At 39.7% G+C, this 12,478-nt stretch overlaps 1 protein-coding gene across 2 annotated transcripts in view; it reads left to right on the top strand.

Moving 5' to 3' along the window:
* The window catches only part of LOC105559715 (bifunctional heparan sulfate N-deacetylase/N-sulfotransferase-like), a 360,679-nt gene that overhangs the window by 145,463 nt on the left and 202,738 nt on the right, over positions 1–12,478 (top strand). The window contains exon 2 of one of the 2 annotated variants that reach the window (XM_012008222.1): positions 575–702. The exons of the other annotated variant lie outside the window; for it this stretch is intronic. The gene's annotated coding sequence lies outside the window, so the exon portion shown is untranslated. The remainder of the gene's footprint in view (positions 1–574; positions 703–12,478) is intronic. 2 annotated transcript variants of the gene reach the window in all.

Raw genomic sequence — 12,478 nt, 5'->3', positions numbered from 1 at the left:
TCACTCCAGCATCCCCTTAATAAGGTATAATTTAATCGCTCTCTTGCTTGTACACAGCTTACTATCATAATGGTATTGGCCAAACAATTAATATGTGATCTTTTATAATTTTGTAACAGGTACGAGCTCTTATAATTTGTTTTCGTTGTAAGTATTTTATTAAGCAATGTTCGTGCGGAGTTTATGTATGATTTCAGATTACTTGATGAGGGTCCAAATCCGGGACCGAAACGTTGTAACGTGTTTTGCTTTTTAGAATAAAAAACATTAGCCAGTGTAGGTCGTTAAAATTACATTAGATATCATTTGGTATTTATACATAAATGAAATTTTATAAAGATATTCTCTAAAGGCCTGCGTCCACGATGCTGGAACTTGGTCCAAGTCCTACCCAGTTCCGAGAAACGTGTAGCCAATCAACTTGCAGCTTTTATGGAATAGCTCTTGAACCAAGTTCTAGATTCGCGAACACAGACCTTAACGAGATGGATACACGTGACGTTTTCTCAACTGCGACTTGCATTCGCGATTATCCTCTTCGGGAGAGCGTGATTTCGCTATTCATTTATTCCAGAGCCAACGGCGCGCGGAGCTGATACCCTTTCACGGGATCATTTGACGAGACAAGCCGAGACTCCGCCGGGGGTGGGCGTCGACGCACGCACCCCTTCTCTCACACGCGCCCGGATACATAGAGAGCACGTAAGTTTAATATCTTCGTGTACCAAAGCGCACTAACGCGTTGCGAGACCCCGGCGAGGGGGGAGGCAAGGAGGGCCAAGATTATTGCTTCAATATTGCCCGATGTCAGGCATCGTAGTTGCGTCTACGTATCCACCGCCCCCCCCCCTCACCCCAAACTACCCTCCCTGTCCACGATACTCGATGGCAAAGTGTGTTGGTGTCGCGTATATATACACGCGCGCGTATGCCGACGATAGTTGCACGTGCGCACCCTCGGTGACGTTGCGCCGTTATTAGACTATCTCTTACCAGTTGTACGTACCTTCATAAGCTCCGCCACCCTTCGTCCAATTGCCTCTTGTCTAGCGTACGAATCGAGAGTTGTTGTTTACGACTGGAAGATCAAACGGACGGGTGCTGAGGTGTCTCCATCGTTGCAGTTCCCTGGAAAGAAAAAGTGATTGATGTTATTAACACGTTTCAAATTTCATTCTCCAAAATCTTTTTTATATCCTGATCAAATCTAGCGAGTTGAGAACTGAGGACTTGGTGTTGTACAGCTTATACGCGGAGAGAATTTCTTTCTTAAAATTTATCCCGGAAATCGTGTAATCGTGAGAATTCAAAAAGGTCTTATAAAGGTCTTCAAAATGCCACGTTGTCCCACGATTGCACGATTCTCAGGGAATATTTTAAGAGATTCTCTCCGCGCAGAATGTAAAACTAATTTATAAATTGAATCTAAAGCCAACGGTACACGATACTATTCTTTCTACTGAATTGCTTACGGGAGCCAATCGGGATGCAGAGTTTTAGATCGGGTGACTTAAGGCTAAATCCTGATTGGTAAGCAATCCAGTAGGGAAAATGGTATCGTGTGCCGATGGCTTGTTAAAGACTGCGAATAACTGCTAAAGTAACTAAATTTATCCGCTCGCGACAAAGTGTAAATAATGACAAATTGTAGGCTCTCCTTTAATCGATTTTTTAATATTTTATTAAGCGTAATGAATTTATGACCACATATAGGATGTTACACGACGGCGCTCTTAATTATTAGTGAGGCAAATAACGGCCTAGTTTACGAGTAAACATAATGCATTGGCCGTGCAGGAGCTGCAGTCGTAGAAATAAAGCTTCAACTTCATGGAAGCAGCTTTGCTCTTGAAATATTGTCTACGAAGAGAAACAAGAGAGCCTTGCATACCGAAAGAATTACGTATGCATGTCTCGTGAATTTCTGGATCACAACAGAATTCCTTTATTCAAAAAACAAATATAGTGCCGTACATCTTGTGCGGTGGAAACAAACAGTGGCGCGTCCGTGAAATTGGGATGCATCTACAATACTATGTTAACATCTGCGACAGTTTCAAAACGTTCAACCTTTTTATAAATAACAATGCAAACAAGTTTAAATGTGCTCGCGGGAGAATGACACGTATGAATATTTATGATTTGCGTGGAATAAAGTACTTGACACCTATTTCTTTATCGCAATGCGGGTAAAAGCACCTAATATCGCCTATCAAAATTCAAATCGTTCTCACTTAAAGAGTAATCGACATTTTTGTCTGTACTTAGTCTCATATGAAAGAAGAAACATTTGTGTTTCATGCACAATAGGTTAGAATGGTTAACATCTAAAAAAAATTTAATTGCAACATTGAAAAGAAACAAACACAGTCGGGGGTTTGAAAAAATGGCACCTAATATCACCTACCAAAATTCAAATCGTTCTGAGTTAAAGAGTAACTGACATTTTTGTCTGTATTTAGTCTCAAATGAAAGGAGAAACATTTGTGTTCCATGTACAATAGGCTAGAATGGTTAACTATGGTCTAAGAAAATTTTAATTTACATTGAAAAGAAACAAAAACAGTCGAAGCTTCGAAATTGAAAATCTTCAGAGAAAAATCCCAGCTCTAATTAGCACGACCTTCCATTCAGCGTTCACATATTAGAAAACCCCGGATCGAGTGAAGAATGGGTCGCGACTCCTGACTGAGCTGTCGCATGGCTTCTTCCTTTATGACGGAAGAAAGACTTGGAAATTAGATGCACTCTCTTGCTTTCTTTCGCGCGAATTCCAATTGTCGCGCAAGAGGTACGTCGCAAAAGGGATTCACGTTTCGATCAATCGGCATTCACGGAAATGCGTTGATTTAGCAATCAAAGCGTGACAAGAGAAGGAGAAAGATCGGCTGTGTGCGGTCGAGAGAAGAGCACGGAGAGAGACCCGATGAGAAGAGGGGCGGGAGGGGAGGGAATGCCCAGCATACGCCACCAGTAATTACAACGGCTACAACGGAATCATTTGTTTGCGCATTGTTGCCGCAAAGCATTGTTGCACGGTGAAATGTTCCACCATCAATGTCCATCGTGCACACAGCCCCCATCCTTCTGCCCTCTTCCGCTACGTACGGTCCTTGCGGGACTCAAACGCATTGTACACCCTCTCGATTCGGCCTGCCGATGCATCTGTGCACACATTTACACGTGCTGCGTGAATTGCGTGCCGGCAAACGCCTGCGTCTTTCAATCTCACGCGAAACCGACTGCTACGTAGCGCGCATAGGTATACGCTTTCGGAAATGGAACACGCGAGACAAAAAGCTGACCGATTCGTAAGTAGGTATGCCGCATTGTGCGCCGACGGAACGAGACGGACGTGCGACAACGGGGGTGGACGCACACGTCGGATACCGTGTCCCGGTATGAATTAATGTTTACAGAAACAGACGACGAGTCTGCTCTTATTGTGAAAACGTGCGGCGCGGCCGGTGATATTTAGACGCAGCGCGATTACAGTTTCCGCGCTCGGACATTTACAATTTCAGCGAATCTTTCCTATATTATTTATCGTATTTATTACATATTGTACACGTGCTCCTATATTATTCGGCGCCGATGCCGATACACAGTCGATTTTAATTATAATTAGAGGAAATTCCTGCGCCTCCTCATTTACGATATCGGTGCAATATTCAGCAAAATCGCACGTTATGCATTAAATATCTTTTAATCAGATTACAATATGCATATATAACGCAATGCTTAGATTTGACTAATATTAACCGGTACCGATTCGACGCACGATCCGATATTGGACCGGCAGTTTTCAAAGTAAACGCCACGTTTAACCTTGTTAAAATTATGAAAATAGATTATATACATATTTTCCAAGCAGGATTATTCTCTGACAATTTTATATCATATTTATCAACCTTCAACCGCGGATCAGTACCAGTTATGTGAAAAAAAAATATATACGTATTTATCCTCTCTGACAAAACGTCGAGCGCATTTTTAGTTGCGGCGTTGATGAAGCAGACACATCTATTTAAACTAGCCGGCTACTCGCGCTGATATTAATTCCGCTGCTACTACAGTGTCCGTATTGCGGTTTCACCGCCGCTAATAACGCCGCTTCCAACCAGTCACTCGTTATTTTTCTGTCAAATGCGAATTCCAACAAGGCATATTAATTATCGAAGATGCTACCGCAGGCAAAGCAATTTCCCCTCCCCCATCCCTGGCGCGAGCCCGACGTCGGTACTGCCAGAAACGCGAGTACGTATTGGCTGCGGACTATATCGGCCGCACGTCGAATATCCGATATCATCCAATATTTCATAATGGATATCCAATATTTACGATAGTGGACAGACGCCTGCGGATGTGCGATGCAAAAACCGATAGAAAGAGTAGATAGAGAGGAAAGCCAACTATACGGGTAGAAAGGCGAAAGCGACGCGGGAGCGAAAGGGAGACAAAGAGCCAGTGGTACAAGGAGATGAGACAGGGAGGCAGGGCAAAAGTTACAAGAGGGGAAAAAGGACTCGGATTGATTTCTAGTGAATTCTCGATCGCGATATGCCGAAGCGCGCGCGTTTACAAGAATCGGCCCTCATCTTCGGCATAGCTGGAAGCTGCGGTAATTATGCCACGAACGTCCGACACGATTGGAATTATATACATCGCGCTCCCGATTTCGGAAATACACACATTCCGCCCGATGCTCCGACGTACATAATTACATAATCGTAAATATTTGATATGTTTGATTAGTTGACGAACGGACGGTATATAAGTGGATGACTACATATTCAAATACACGCGCAAGCACGCCCGGTAAGTGTACAAGCGCGCGCTTCCAACAGATCGTTGACAGGATGGGCGTATCAATATTATCACTTATACATTTCAGCGAAATCATCGGCGCAATCGTGTCCCGAAAGGTCAGTCTAGCAGACTCTGTTGCATCAAACTCTTTGGAAGTTCCATAATTAATCTGGCGCCAAAGTATACCCCGAGTCGAAATTTCGGTACTATTTTGACACTTTTGAGGATAATTTACACCCACTTAGCTGATCTATACGCCTACATAGACCAGCAATAACCTACTTTGATGGCTTTTTATTTTTTTTTTACTCCTCCCTTGAACGAGCATAAGATTTTACCGAAAGAAATTAAGGAGACAATAATATTAATGGGACAAAATTTTAATACTTATGCAATAAAAATGTATAATTCAAACAACCTCAATACAAATAAATTTAAAAAAATTGGGCGCTGCTAAACCACTGAAGTATACAATCTAAACTTACAATTAATTTTGATCCCTATTTCATAACCCACGCGCGCGCTCGTACACGCACACGCATGCACAAAAGAAAGAGAGACTTTAATACTTGTAAGGGAGGAGGAAAAGCGCAATTAACAATTGGTTTAGCAGCGCCAAGTGTTTTAAGTAAACAATAATGTCGTGAGTCAGGGCCGATATGTGTCCAACAATTAAATTAGAAAAGGCTATCTTTTAATAAAATATTTATTTATATTAAAGTTGTTTGCATTATATTTTTTTTGCATAAGTATTAAAAATTTGTCTCATTAATATTATTGTCTCCTTTATTTCTTCCGGTAAAATCTCATGCTCGATTGTTTGAATACAACAATTTAATATCACAAATAATAAAGTATCGAGTTTATATAATTATTCATTTTGGTTGGCGCAATTTGATATCAGTGTTGTAGAGGCAATAAAAATGCTCTTTTTTTCTAACAAAATATATCCAAATAATTAAATTACATAATTCTTGATATTTTTTACTCCTCCCTTGAATCTTTAATTCTAAAAATTTACTTTAACTCCTGTACTTAAAGGGACCTACTTTAACGCTAAATTGGCAAATGTAGAAATTTCCGACACTATCAGTTTTAAAGTAGGAGTAAATTTTGTACTTACAGTTCGACCGCTTTTACTATTTTAAGTCCTACTATATAATAGAATTAAAGGTTCAACATAAGGCCAAAATTTCAACTCGGAAATTTACACCTACATAGACCAGCAATAACCTACTTCGATGACATTATATTTTTTACCCCTCTCTTGAATCTTTCATTCTAAAAATTTACTTTAGCTCCTAATTGAAATGACCTACTTTAATGTCTAAATTGGCAAAAGTAGAAATTTCCGACACAATCAGTTTTTAAGTAGGAGTAAATTTTGTACTTGCAGTTCGACCTCTTTTACTGTCTTAGGCTCTACTGTAATATAATAGAATTAAAGGCTCGACATAGGAGCAAAATTTCGATTCGGGTACGCATCGAATAAATTAAATATAGTAATAATAAGAGAAATATATACATGTAGAAAAGGGAAGAGAGAGAAAGAGAGAATATGTGATATATTGCACTTTGAGCAATGTAACGTCAGCTTCGAACGAATAAAGTGGATGGATCGTTTACTTAATGAAACAAAATTGCACTCGTATAAGTACGGCTCGTATATTGAAGCAGGCTGCATAATATACGAAAAGAATAATGTACAAATGCGCGCGTCTACGCGGTATCGAAATATAAGCATATCTTGGGAAACAATACGCGGCGATTCTATTTTTAAAAACGATCGCAAATACAAGCCAGGGAAATTCTGCCGCGAATTGTTGTACGAGGCAGAATTTACCGAATGAATTTCCAAAATTATATGTTATTCTTATGCGGCACCAAATCGCGCAATTCAAGCTGATGCACTTTGTCTGCCGGCGCTTGCTTGAAAACGACGTTTCTATAATCCCGAGAGAAAGCATTCCGAGGGAGGTGGTATTGTACGCAAACCTCCGCATAGAATTCGAGACGAATGAAGGGCAGAAAGCGCCCCTTTCTCTAGCACCTTGCACAAACAGATTCGCGTAACCTCAAGTAGGGTCCGATGCACGGCTCTACCCTCCTACGTCATGAAATTGCGAAATTTTGCCTGCAACGCATTGTGAGAGGTATTTAATGTCTAGAATTAGATCATTTCGCGCCCCGTTTTATTGCGAAATGTCCAAGACATAAATCTTATTTCTCATTCGTTAAAAGTCGTTGTATGCACTTCGGCCATTGTAATTCAGAAACGGACGTATAAATGTTCCATTAACACGCAACATTAGTACCGTTTAGGAACAATTTTAGCGCGAATCTATATCAAATTTCCATATTAATTAACTAGCACATACATTTCAGTGACTATTCGATTATATTCCGAATACTTAACAATTCCAACTGCATTAGAATCAATATAATAATATATTGAATAGACCGCATTGTGCAAGAGATGCTAATTAATAGTATTAATGAATATTATATATAGACAGGAGCAAGTTCTATAATATAATGTAATAATATTTGTATTGCAAATGTTGAATGTTTATATTGTTTGCATTGTTATTAGTATCGCGAAACCCGAGACGCGTTTCTGCAGACTTTAGATTTAGCTAAAGCTAGGATAAACTTGCTACACTGGTATACACCGTACGATACTGTTGGCGCAATTTATTGATGGAAACAATACGTATAATGTTCCGTAATACGCTAACTACGGGATATATCGTCATTCCTCACCCGTTATCGCGCATCTGCTCGACAAATCGCACCAACGCAACGTCGTTAACGGCTTTTCCCAACGTAAAATATCACCGAAACTACCCTCTTTTAGTTAACAGCGTCGAAACACCATTTTTTGAATACCCCCTTCTTTTAGCTTTTTTTCCTAACTTTACACGACTTAAAGCCAGAAGCTTCTGTTCTTTTTAAAAGACAGAGCCCTATCACTTTTTACACGAGAAAAACGTACGTGGATCTGATACATTAATCTCTTTGAGAACCATAGCCGTGGTTCGACAGTGATCATTCAGCGGAATTTTTCTTCTGACGCGAGACCTTCGCAACGATAACAAATCGATTAATAACGTTGGGACCGGCGCAGGTTCGATTAACGGAGGAGATTTGGAAGAGGGACACGAAAGGCAAGATCCGTGCAAAAGCTCCTGCCTTTTAAAAGAGCCGACGATCCTGGAACATTTGTTAAGCGTCTCAGCGGCGGACGCTTTAAAAACCATGTCATTTGTAACGCTACGACGAAGAAAGTGTCTTCGGGGTAGGAAAGAGAATATCCTGTAAGAACGACATTCAAGACGTGCCGCGATTAATCCAAAAGGCCCACGTGGGACGAGAAAAGAGAACAATGAAGTAGCTTTCACGGTGTCTCCTCATTTTTTTTTCTCATTTCTTTTTGAATCTTTTATATATTCTTCCCAGCTCTTATCCTTCGTGTAGCTCGGCGTAATATCGATACGCGCGTGTAACGTAAATAAATCAGTGGCGAAAGACAACGACAGAGCGCACGAGAGAACAAAAGGCATGTGAAAATTATGATATAATCGTAATTAAAAAATTCGTAAACTTCTACATTGGCTACACTGACAAACCAACGTTGTTAAACTGAGTAAATAGATTTACTTAAAATTATTTTTCACTGAAGTAAATATTTATTCTATTTAAATAAAAATATCAAATTTCAAGTAAATCTGCGTATTATAATATATTAAGTAAATTAAATTATTACATTTTCTACGTCCAAATAAAATTATTGTTTTTGTCAAATAAGAAATCCAATTTTCTTTGCTGTAAAACTTATATCTTGGTAAACATTTTATAGAATTAAAGTAAAATTTTGTTAATTTAAAATTGTCTACTGTTTGATATTTAATAAACACTTAAAGAAATGCGCGCTTCAATTTGTTTATTATTTTTTTAATTTAAGTTAACAAGCTATTAGGAGCCACCTAATGAATAATTTTCTTGAGTAAAGTAATATTTTTTTTTTATTAAGACATATTTTTTATCAGTGTAGAATGAAGTACGTCGATTAAAACTACGGCAAGTTTAGTAAGTAGGAAGTACTTTGGCTAGCTTATTCGAGTGGACAACTTTGCTATTACCTACATCAAAATATTAGCGCGGAATCGCCATAACTCGAATTACATCCTGACAAACCGACTGAACCGCGGGCGGGGAATTTTCGACAATTCCGGGGCAATTATCGGAAACGGTTTCCGCGGCTTCCTGAACAGCGGCTCTAGATTCATTTCCTGTCTTCACCTGCTTTGAAATCGGCGGCCCCATCCCATCAGCCGGGGGTCGCGCGCATCACGACTGGGAAAGTTTCCTGCGGGCGCTGGATGGTGGGAACAATGTTACCGGATGCAGATGAGTCTCATTTCCCACCTACTCTCAGGTCGTCGTCTCCCGGCCTCCCTCGCTGATCTCTCGTCGCCGCCGATCGGTACCACCGGTGCTCAACGACGATTCTCTCTCTTCTGTTCCACCCCTCTCATTTATCCCATCCCGCGCTGTCGTTGCTTGTCGCTTCTCTCTCTCTCTCTCTCTCTCTCTCTCTCTCTCTCTCTCTCTCTCTCTCTGCTTGCCCCATTTGTGTCTTCTTGTACCAACCAGCGCCAGCACGGGATTCTTTATCGCCCTGCGGTGTCGGACGTAAGGATTGACCATGGTTTATCGACTGGCCCTCGATCGACTGGATAGAACGGGAGAGAACGTTTTCGCATAGCTGAACACGCTTGGTAATCTCTTTGTTATGACCTGTACCTATTGCCACGGCTACCTGATCCTTTTACGAGAAGTTAAAATTTACGAGAGAAACTTTATATTCGTCACGCGATTGCTGGCGCGTGGTTACTTCCTTCAACTATGTTAGATCGCATAAATGAAGTTATCGTGGACGGTTTTTATGGAAGAACTGAACGCTCCTTTTTCTTTCTCGTCCGCCAAAGAGCATCCTTGAACTTTGCGAAACGGAGTAAAACCAGTTGCACGCGCGAAAATGTAAAAGCGAGGAAAATTGTAACGACCAGTGTCGAGCAATAAAAGAAAACCGGGGTTTACATCGATGTACCATATTTACGTGTAACGTAAACACCGGCATCGCTGGTTGGTCAATAATTATTGCCCCTAGAAAATTATTGCCAAAGTTTTTCATATATTTCGGAAAATACAACAACGCGTAAGTTTTAATCTCGCAAAGTAATGTGGCCAAACGCAATTTTATGGTATCTAACTCCAACAGCTCGCTGCAATTCTGTATTTATGGAACGTTAATCTTTGTAATTTTGGACACGTTCAGATAATGGGATCTCATTTGCTAATGTGTTCATAATTTAATTCGTCTTCCCGTATGCCCACACGTCTCACGATTAATCGCATCAAAGTAATTCGTTATAAAATACGCTTGCAATATCCATTTCGCGAAATCCTAAAACTCTCGAGGACGTTAGCGCGTGTAAAGTATGGCGGTTGCACCGTTCGCTGAATTTCAGGCACATTTCTAGGGGCAATCCTTTTAATGTCATGGGAGAAGATTAAGACTGTGCGATAGTCAGCGTTTAACAGCCGCGGTAAAGCGAAGTGACAAATTACGTTGAACGTCTGTAAAAACGATAATCCTCTGCCTCGGGATAAATATAAAAAATAGCAGAGCGAATTGTTAGCGAGCGAGGGCGAAGGACGGTGCGTCACGTTGAACGTCTGTAAAACAGTCGATAGTGTCGATAACTTTGCCAGCATGCGAAAATGGAGAGGAAAATTCAGTACTTGACTATACCGCGAATATCAGCGCTCTACTGAACTTCTCGCGATGGCACTCGTTAACGTCACATGTTATATCATATCGGTTACGTGTCTGTTCTGTCAAGATGATTCTCACACTCGCTTCTCACCAAATCGACAGGTACAAGATTGGTTTCTAGAGTGGTAACAGAAATCTTGTATGTGTGCAAACAACCGAGTACTCTCAGACTACTGCAACGATATTTTCTATTATTTTTACGAATATATATTTCTATACGTTCAACGAAACACGGTAAACCTGATTTTTACATAATGTTCGTAGCATTTATCAAGAGTGATACTGTAAATCATTTCTGTATCAGGTATTGTCGTGATACCTGATACAGAAATGATCAGTCTTTTGTTACACCGTCAACGAGAAAACTACGAGAAATTGCTCTTACATGAAACGAGAAACACGTTCAATAAAACATGGTAAATCTGATTTTTACATACTGCTCGTAGCATTTATCAGGAGTGATACTGTAAATCATTTCTGTATCAGGTATTGTCGTAATACCGATCGGTCTTTTGTTACACCGTCAACGAGAAAACTACGAGAAATTGCTCTTACGTGAAACGAGAAATACTCGCCGCAAGATGTTAAATCCAACATTGTCCATTCTAACATTATTTACCTTTCGCTAGACACTCGCTCATACACGGGGAGAGAATTTTCTTTTAAAATTTACCCTAAAAATCATGTAATCGCGGGACAACGTGGCAATTCGAAGAATATTACTGGCAAAATGTATGCTAAATATTTCAAAAAGCTTTCATAAAATTCTTCGAAATGCCATGTTGTCCCATGATTCTCAAGGTAAACTTTAAAAGAAAATTCTCTCCGTGTACTTCGGTCGTACTATCCCGCGATATATTCGAGATAAGGGGATCCTAAAGCCGCTGGTGAACTCGATCGGTGTCGATAACATAGGAGATGGAAATAAAAACGACAATTATCAACATTTTTTTCTTCCAAGTTCTACTCGGTCCGAGAAACTTACAGCCAATCAATTTGCAACTTTTACGAAAAAGCAACAATTTTATTAGCTACACATTGCTCAGACCAAGATTTTGGATCGAATTCTAGCACCGTCAACACCATGGCTTTACTGACAATCTGGCAGAAAAAGCCTGCAACTATTTCTACACGCCATGCTGCTCTTTTTCTCTTCTTCTAGACTTGGATTTCTGGACTTGCGTTTATTACAAGTAATCTTTTTTTCTAGGCTATTAATCATAGTTCTAATTGTACGGTATTGTTCTTATATGTTTTTCCTAGAGTATGCTGGTCTCATTTTGAGTACATTTATCGTAGAATTCTTGTATCAAGTAAATATTGTTGCCAAGTGTGTACCAAGAATTAGTAAACTTGTTAAATTTTTTTTCGTTTTCGATATAAAGTCGACCAGCATAGTCTAGATTTTGCTCCGTACTTTAATTCCGTAAAAGAGTTTTGCATTTCTATGAAGCCAATGAAAAGATTACTTCTAACAAAGCGTGTCGATAAAACAGACGACGTTAGGATCCCCTTAAGAGGATGCTAAACCCGTCTGTTTTATCGACATTTTTGTTTAGAATTAATCTTTTAATTGGCTTTATAGAAATGCAAAACTATGTTACGGAATTAAAGTACGCAGCCAAATCTACATTATTCTGGTCGACTTTATATCAAAAACAAAAAAAATTAAAAATTTTACTAATTTTTGGCATACTTTACGACAATATTTGCTTGATACAAGAATTCTACAATAAATATATACCAAATGAGACCAGACTAGTCTAGGGATAACATATAAGAACAATATCGTGCAATTAGAACTAAGATTAATAGCCTAGAAAAAAA

Source organism: Vollenhovia emeryi, unplaced genomic scaffold (genome assembly GCF_000949405.1).
Source record: "Vollenhovia emeryi isolate VEMERY1.0 unplaced genomic scaffold, V.emery_V1.0 DF939258.1, whole genome shotgun sequence".
Taxonomy (NCBI): Eukaryota; Metazoa; Arthropoda; class Insecta; order Hymenoptera; family Formicidae; genus Vollenhovia; species Vollenhovia emeryi.
This window is presented reverse-complemented; position numbering and strand designations above follow the sequence as displayed.